The sequence below is a fragment of the Benincasa hispida genome, chromosome 10 (assembly GCF_009727055.1).
Source record: "Benincasa hispida cultivar B227 chromosome 10, ASM972705v1, whole genome shotgun sequence".
NCBI lineage: Eukaryota > Viridiplantae > Streptophyta > Magnoliopsida > Cucurbitales > Cucurbitaceae > Benincasa > Benincasa hispida.
In genome coordinates, this window is record NC_052358.1 from 38828804 (window position 1) to 38838555 (window position 9752).

General features: G+C 29.0%; 1 long non-coding RNA gene across 1 annotated transcript; it reads left to right on the forward strand.

Annotated features, from left to right (window-relative positions):
- The first annotated feature begins 6207 nt into the window (after positions 1 to 6207).
- On the forward strand, positions 6208 to 9529 carry LOC120089358. The gene is made up of 4 exons (XR_005485154.1): positions 6208 to 6364; positions 6469 to 6534; positions 8319 to 8885; positions 9314 to 9529. It is a non-coding gene; the product is annotated as an uncharacterized LOC120089358 (long non-coding RNA).
- The last annotated feature ends 223 nt before the right edge of the window (positions 9530 to 9752 follow it).

Consider the following 9752-nt stretch of genomic DNA (forward strand, 5'->3'; position numbering starts at 1 on the left):
GTCAAGAGTTGTCGTGTCCCTACCTCTCATGCACATTCTCATTGTATTTTCTGTTAGATAGAAGTAGGAGTAGGGTTAACTTAGCAATCTTCCCATCCATTCTTTTATTTAACTGCCGCATGCACATCACCACATTCAGTCAGCTACAAGTCCATGTGTTCGACCTCAGATTACCCAAGAAACTTGCGTTCACGTTATACTTGGCGTGAACGCAAGAAAACTTGTGATAGGACGCATGGTCATTGTATACACTTGTAACGCATAATCATTCCAACGAATGACCATCGACGCATGACTATCAACGTATACCTTAAGAACAAGCATCGTATATTGCGTCCAAGAGATTTTAGTTCTCGAATATTTGACGTCTAATTTTCCGTCAAAATGTTTTTTGTTCAAGACCCAGAATTAGAAGATCAAACAAAGTATACATGATTTACTCATTCTGGGAACTCGTTTAGTGGATAATGATGATTCTGCCTGGATAGTAGATTTATGTGCCACTAATCATGTTTGTTCTTTCTTTCAGGGAATTGATTCCTGGTGGCAGCTAGAGACTGGGGAGATTGCGATACGTGTTGGAACTGTGCACATCGCCTCAGATGTGGTAGTGAGAGGGCTTCGATTAATTTTATAGAAATCTTATTTATTATTGGATAATATATTTGTAGTTCTTAGTTTCAAGAGAAACTTGATTTTTGTAAAATGTTTGTTAGAATAAAATTATACCTTAAAATTTATTGTAATAAAGTGTTCAAATTTGTTCTACAAATCTTGAAGATAACCTTTATGTACTAAGGTCGTTAGCATCTAAGGCCCCTCTTAACACTGAAATGTTTATAACTGCAGTAACTCAAAATAAAAGACAAAAAGTTTCTCCTAAAAAAATGCTCAACTTTGGCATCTAAGATTAGGGTCCCCCTACTAGCTCACAAATGAACTAAACCTTAGAATAATGTGATGCTAATTTGAAATGTTCAAATTCGACTTAAATGAATTATTAATTAATTAAAAGTTTAATCATCAAATTAAACGAAATTGGAATAGACGGGAATTCACAACTCACGTAGAATTAAGATCGAGTCACCTATGAGCATCCTTTTGAAATGTTAATATCTTCAAGTAACAACGTTATAAAGAGAGACTAAACATTTCGTAGTCCGATCTTATATAAACTCTATGTATAGGATACCTCCACTCACATGTCTCCATAAGAATGATTAGGATCAAATCGTTTGTAACAGTTTACAACTATTGTAAGAATTACAATGTGGGTCACATTAATAATTTCACCAAAATAAGGTACCCAACCTTATCCATATACTATGTACCATTTAGGTTATTACTTAAATATGATCCACATGTATGTCAATCACATACATGTTTAAGTTACATAAAGTAACATTGAATCTTTGTTTATTGGATTGAGATAATGCAAACTAAATGTTGAATAAAATAATTTCTTATCTTATTAAACAAATGAGTACATAAATTTACAAACTATCAAATCCATGAGATAGAGGACACCAACCCAACAAGTTTGGTATTATTTTTTTTGTCCCACATAATAAATTTTATGTCCCTCCGTGTTTCTTTAACATTTTTCTGGTTTTAGCTTTTTCTTTTTTCTTAAATTTTTGCCCTCCCAATTTTTTCTCCCATTGTAATTTTTTTTTACCACACTTCTTGTTTCTTTCTTTGAAATTCAACGCTTTCTTTTAGTATTTTTGGTAATTTTTTAAATTACTTTTAAAATTAATATTAACACAAAAAATAATTTATTGTAATCTACTGTAATATATCGCAATTTTTCATTAATAGATAATGACATTTTGCTATATTGGTAGATAAATTAGTTCACTTTTCTTTATTCGACAACATCTCCTAATTAAATACTTTCTAAAAAAATTAGAATAAGAGAAGCAAGTAGGATTGAAAACAGGGGTGGATCGACGAAGGGATAAGGGAAGCAAGTACATCCCTCACATCGTTGTTTTACATATAAATATATTGTTTTTCATTAAATATAAGATAATATTACTTATATTGTGAATATATGGATGTAAATACCAAGGGAGTTTGCTTCAGTGGTGAAATGGTGAACTTTATTTTTATAGCGACCATGTTCGAATCTATCGGGACACAAGTTTCTTTTAATCATTTTTTGTTGCTTAAAATTTCAAATATATATAACGTGTTAGAAAAACAAAATTCCACCTTTTTTTCTCCACGTATGCGTTCATGTTTATATAGAAATTTTTTTTCATGTTTATATTTTAAGTTATTTAGTTTTTTTAAAATTAAGACATATGAACACCATTTTCACATATAATTTTTCTTTTGTTATTTACTTTATCATCATTTTAAAATTACTTTCAATTTCAAAGAATATACAAAATGCTTAAAAATTAACAATTGTATTAGACCAAAAAATTGTTTTTGTTTCTAATTGAACCTCAAAATTTTGATTTTGTAGCCAATGGTTACATTATTTTGTTAAAAAAAAAAAAAAAACTCTGGTACTACATATTAGACACACAATCAAGATGTCAGTGATCTAGTATATATTTTTTAAAGTTCAAGAACTATATATGACACAAATTGAGACGTTAATGTGCAAGTTGTATTCTCTAACATAAAATTTTGGATCTGTCATTATTCGTATGCAAGTTAGTTATTCTTGTTTTGGAGATACTATATAATTTAAATATTATATGGATGCATCTAAAATTATATATATATATATATATATATATATATATATATGAAGTTGTACCCCTTATATAAAATCCTGGATCTAACATCGGTTGAAAAATTGAACCATGTTAAGACAAGCGTCTTGTTTCACTTCTATTCTTGCATGATCTTTATTTTACTTAACTATAATTTACAGATCCAATCATTATAATTAGATATAACAAACATATATTGTTTGACATTTTAGCATGTAATTGGATTATCCTAATTTTAGCTATATTGATATCTACGGTACAATTTGATAACTGAAGACGACGGTGAATATGACATGACAAATTTTGAGGTGGAGAATGGAGTTTGGTACTAAAGAATTTGGGATATTTCTTTCGTTCAAGTAATAAAGTTATCAAAATGGGTATAACTCAACTGTCATCAGAATGTATTTTCAACATGTATTTTCAAAAGGGAAAAGAAGAATTATCCAAGTTCCAAGATCTGATCTCCATGATGGAATTGACCCTTCAATACTCTTTGCAATCGGCTTCCACACTAAAAAATCTCTATATTCAGCTCAAAACTCCCTCTCTTGGCTTCAAAAGTTCCACAATTAGTGATATTGTCTATCATTGATAGACTTCAAAAGCAAAATCTAAAATTTGTTACATTGTGCTATATCTATAAATACATTGGATTATTCTATGATGATTTATAAATATTTTCACTCAATTTGATTCGAAATTACCTAAATAACTTGTCATACCTAGCCTAGTTTACCCTACTAACCTTAGGACAAGTTGTGACAACAATAGACCGGAATCTATTGACTTCTCAACTTCTTCATTAACTACATTTCGACTACCAGTGGTGTTTTGAGTTTCAGTTTTTTGTAGCTTACGAATTCTATCACCACGACGGATGATTTACCTATAACGCAGTGCATATCACTTGCTACATAAGCTAACAAACTTTAATATTAATGTCAGGTAGTATCGTAATGTTTTAAAACCAAACGTCATATTGGCATTCTTAAGATGTATTAGAATACAAAACCATAATATTTACATCTTAGAAACACATTCTCAAGGTTTATAGGAAACATAGCTATAACATTCACACCATAAAACTTCTCTAATTCAAACCATAATTATTTCATTTCCTTTAATTATCACCATTTTTTCTAATTCATCATCTTCTACCTTCCACCTCTATTTTCTTTTATTTTCCTCCATTCTTATTCCATTACTGCTCCTATGAACTTCTCTTCTAACCCCCATTAAATTTTATTCATTCTATTTTACTTCTTTTAAGGCATTTTGAATCACTTAAATATTTTTCTAAAATTCTTTTATATAACGTAAAACATCCGAATGAAAAAGATCTTAAGAACATGAAAGTAAAATTAAAAAATATTTAAAAAAATTGAAAGTTACTATCTATACCAACAAGATGTACCTTTCTTTTCGGTGGCTCAATCATAGGAACTCCAAAATTAAGTATGCTTAGTTTGAAGCAATCTTATGTTTAGTAACCTCTTGAAAATTTTCCTTGGATGCATACGAGTGAAGACAAACATGCTGAAAGGACTGGTGTTGGTTTATGAGGATATATAGTCTTCAATCTTGAAAGCATAAGAGGATAACGTGTCAAGTTATAGGAGATGCAGGAAAATGTGGAGACAAATAATTGTTATATAACTCCTTGCAAAAACATCCTACTAAAGTGGGAAAAAAACTCCACCTAATTCTTCCAAAATAAGTGAGAAACATCATGGAAATTGAGAAGATTGAAAACCATAATTTATTTTATAATTGCAATTAAAATATATTGGGTATCTTTATATTTAATTTTAAATAATTATATGAAGAAATTTTACATATCTATTAGTCTTAAATCTTTTAAATTAAACATTTTAAAAGAGCAAATATCTCTCCCCACATTGTAAATGCTTATTGATTAAACATTCATTCTCCCTCCTGAATTGTTGCTAAATTCCATAAATTGAAAACTAAAAAACAATATATAAATATATAATAAAAAGGATGGTCAAATTTAAAATTATATTAAATATTAGTTAAAAAAAATTGAAACATCAATGAATATTATCTTTTTTAACTCAAATTTTCTCTTTATTTCCACACCTCTCTCCAACATTACATTTGTCTCTCTCAATTCAACATTCATTTCTCTTGTCCATCTAAATTCTTATCTCTAACTTTGAATTCTCTCTCCTCGAGCAAATTACTCTTCTCTAAAAAAGATACTTAAAAACATTTTCTAAAAAAAAAAAAAAGATTAAAAGAAATGATTAATTTCAAATTTTAATTCTATGATGTTTAAAAAAATTCTGATTAGATACCCATATGACCATCATTGCTACTTTTATTATCACTCCTTTTAACTTAAAAGCATTAAATTATTCGAACAATTATTTTAAAATGGTTCTTCTCTACAGTTGAATTTTACTTTTAATAAAGTTGAAAATAATTATAATATTAAAATAATTTCAAAATTTATGAATTTATCATAAATTATGACTAAATATGGAGTCACCCTTCTTACATTTCTTTAATAAGAACCTTCTTACACTTTACTTTGTTTGGCTACCAGAATAAAACAACTTAGATGTATTTCTTCTCATTTTTCAACTCCATTATTCCAAAGTTTGTAGATTGCAGTGTAGTAGATTTTACAATAGTATATTATATTAAAGTTTTTTGTTTTAACTTTTGTTTTACCTACACATGAATGAGAGGAAATAAATTATATTCAATAGGAAACAAAAGATACTTCAAGAAAAATGAACTCATATCCACACCTCGTAAATATTTAAGTTTTGGACTATTGTTAAATATAATAAAGTGAATCAAAATATTTACATGGTATAGTAAAATTTTACTGTTTATGAACGATATATTGCGATATCTATATTTGTTGTCATAAGAGACATTAATCTATCGTAAATAGACTGTGATATTTTGCTATATTTATAAATGTTTTCAATAATTTTGTCATTTAAAATAATTTCTTGTGTGGTTAGAAAGTTTTTAGTTTATTATATGAACGGCTTGAAAATTAAACATTATGTCTCCTTGTTTGTATGATTTTATTTTGAAGTCGAAGGTTTCTATTATTCCTTTATTTGTATATTTTGTATTTATTATTGTGTTTCCCATTTTCTATTATTCTTGAAGAAGTTTCTGACTTTCCACTTAATGTAGAGATTTCTACCATGTTCTTAATGGACATTTCACCTAACTGATGGCAAATACTCACAACACTCATTGGGATGTTTGAAATTTCTGCCATGTTCTTAATGAATTTTGCTGATCAAAACTCTCTCATTTAGTAAAATATTCCCTATATAGGCTATTTGTTTCCTCTACATATGTAAACCTTTGTTTGTTTATACCTCGATGTTTTATATTGAGTAGAAATTACCATTTGAATCATGTTAATTTTGGTAATTAATTCCACAATAATAGAATGAGAGATTTACTTTTTACTGAATTATTATAGCTATAGTTATTTGGTTTTATGTTTGATTGAGAAATATACATAATTTATAACTAATATTATCTATTTTATTTATCAAAGTCTATCTTCTTAGAAAGAAAGAAATGGAAGGTGCCTACAACATCATCTATGGTTGCCCAAAGACAATTTTAAGGTATTTTAAAAGTTAATGACTAATGTTGAATGGAATATTTATTCTCTTGCAATTATTAATGAAAAGTTCACCTCATATTTTGCATATTTCAACCACTTCAAAAGTTAGCTGAAAGTCTCAGAATTGCATTGTTCCCAATTGATGAAGTACACCATGTTTCTACATTATAGGTACTCTTCTTGAACTGGATAACTGGTTTCTTATTAAAAAAAAAAACTTGATAATTGGTTGTTACCATTCATTGTTTTCCATCCATTGTAATGTCATGTTGATGGTGCTTTATCTTGCATAAAAAAGCAAGTCTAATTGCATAATAGGGTATGTTTTTGTATTTACAAACCTTAGAGGAAATGACTGAAAGATATTCCAAACTAATTCTCAAATTTGGGCAATGAGTCCCCCTCCATTGATTTTTCACATTTCCTTTCAACATACAACTTACTTTAAGCTTTTAGTGACCATATAGAGGTGTAAAATGGAAATAGAAGATCTAGAAACAAGAAACAAACTATAATCTTTAAGAAATTTGACAGTGTATGAGATTTCTCAACTAAATGTAGTTAATATGAGGCAGACAATCTCTCCAAACGACTTAGAGAATATTGATGATTCCAATTCTCTCCAAACAAAATAGATTCTACAAGAGAAAAAGCTCCTCAAAAGGAAGGATAGTGTCTGTTGAATGCTTGGAGAATGAGGTTGTTGTTTTTCAATGTGTAAATTAGAGTGGTACTGATATTATAGAGATGTTTATCATTATACTGTTTTTGAAATTTAGAAACTTATGGCAATGAGTCATCTTGTATGGGCTTCAAAACGAACACAAAAGCCTTAATTTCTAAATATTTTATTTTTGTGTTGTTGTCTATGATGATTTGTGAGTTTTGTGGGCAATTACTTTGTGAGGATCCTGATGTAGATCTAGTGTCAAAGTTGCTGCTTACAATGCATCAATTTGTTTTCTAGCACATTGTGCTAGATTTTTGAATCTATGAAGTTGATGATATTAATTTTGTAGTCCCCTGCTGCACATTATAATCTTGAAATCTGATAAAAAAAAAATATATAATTATGGTAGCCACTTCACGCATACATGTTGTATGGCTATCTTGTAGTTACGGTAGCCACTTCGTGGTTGTTTCAGGTTGCTTTGATAGCCCCTCCTCCATCCTCAAACCCAAATCAAAATGGCTTCTTAGGATTTTGAACACTATATTAAAGGAAATAAGTTTTTACAGTTCTAGGATTCTATTTCGATCCATATTTCCACTCTAATAATTGGCCCCGAGATTTTGCATTTGAAATTATGATGTGTGCACGTCTTATTTGATTCATTTTGAGGGTTTTTTCAGACAAGAAAGGTCCCACTCAAAAAAACTTGAATGCTTAAGAGATTGGAACTTTTACTTTTTATTATGTTTTAATGGTTTTAACTCAAAATAGAATGGTTTGAATTTTTAGTTTTTACTAAGCTCTTTATCGGGTAAAAGAATAGTTTTTTGGCTTTGGTTGCTTCCTTTTTGTATTTTTATTTGTGTTCAATATTCTAATTTTCTCATAAATGCCTTTTACTTTTCATTTCTTTCATTTTTCCCTGTGGCAAGATACTCAATCAAAATAGATTTCTCTTTCATTTTTGTTATCTATTTGGGCAAAATCTCTTTAGAGGTTTGGCAATTGCACTAGCTATATGTTACAAAAAAAATATAAGACTGACATTTAATTTGATGACATTTATCTTCATGAGTGGTTAATGACTTTGCATGTATAGTGCCAAAGAATAAAATCTTATGTGAAATATCAATACAGCTAAGATCATTGTAGTTAGAAGTTTTTGATCGACTGATTTTCTAGTTATGGGGTTCTCACTTTTAATATTTTTATTTGGTGTATAATGGCATGCAAGTGAAAAAGAGAAAGCAGTTAATGTGTTTTACATCGTTGTGCTTTGCAGAGTTGGTGTAGTAGGTTCAAATATTTGGGATTTGGTGAAACACTTGGAATCTTCTAAGTTTGAAACTTCCAATCCGTAAGATAATCTAGTTGCTAAAAATACCGGTCGTAAGCGAGAACATGCCCAATCTATCATAGTCAACTCGTTTGCTTCTATCGTCAAGCACTACTCAAAGGGACAGGGTTAGAAGATTGATTTTGGAAGTCGGCTACAACAACTACTACTTTAGAGCATATTCGGATTGAATTTCTAAGTACTTAAGAATACTTTATTTATACTTTAAAACACTTATTTAAGTACTTAGAAAGTCAATCCACATAACGCTTTAATTTATGAGTGGAAATGTGCTAATTCATTACTTATATCCTATAAAACTTCTAGTTCACCTCATGTTTCTCATTTTTCTCTTTCATATTAGTTCTCAACGTTAAAGTAAAGTCTACATCCTAAACTCCCATCTTCGACCTTCACATCTCATTTAAATGTTAGATTTTTGCGAGACTTGCATTCGGTCAAGGAGGAATGCTAAGCTTCAATGGAGTTACACATATCACTCAACATATTTGTGTAAGTTTAATTTTGTATTTGTTTTTGTTCTTAATATTGGAAATTCTTAATTTTGCATTTAGATTTGTAAATTGTTAGCTTCACCAAATGTCTAGTGCTAAAGGCTTTGACCTTTCTTTAGGTATTGATCTATGTTTTCAAGAATATATCTTTAAAGAAAGTGTTTGCTTCAATCTTCTTGTTTATGTTAAATAACTATGTAAGTCCTTGATATTATAGGTTTCTTGAATCGAAGGTAAAGGTTGTGGTTTCTCTATTTTTGAACTTTGGTATATGGTCTCTTTAGTTGTATGTAGTATTTCTTTCCATCATATTTGTGTTTTACAATTTTAGTTTTACATCATGTTCAACGCTCTATAGTAGAAAAATATTGTCACATTTGATGAATGAGTTTTGAGTTTGATGGTAAATATATGTTCTTTTTGCAGCAAGCAGGGATAAGAGACTTCTCAAATTTTTTGATGTAAATTAAATACTAATGGATGCATCATTTTAAAAAGGTGGAGACTAAAGGATCCTTAAGTGTCTTAAACTAGAAAGTTGAGATTGCATTGGTTTTTTCTTTTAATGTAATTTGTACAACATGTTGACCCCATAAAAAATATGGTTATTTTTATGGAATGTTATATTGATTGAAACATCCCATTAAGAGCGATATTGTACTATTGAAAAATTATTTTGATGTAGTGTACTTGCATGCAATATTAAAGATTTATTTGATTAAAGTTAATTTTATAACTTCATTTGTAATAATTTGTTATTGGTATAAAGTGCTAGGTAAACTATATACAATTTGATGAAAATCGACTATCAAGGCAAGATTCAAAATGCAATATGGTTTTCATAGCAATTTTTTTTACGATGGTA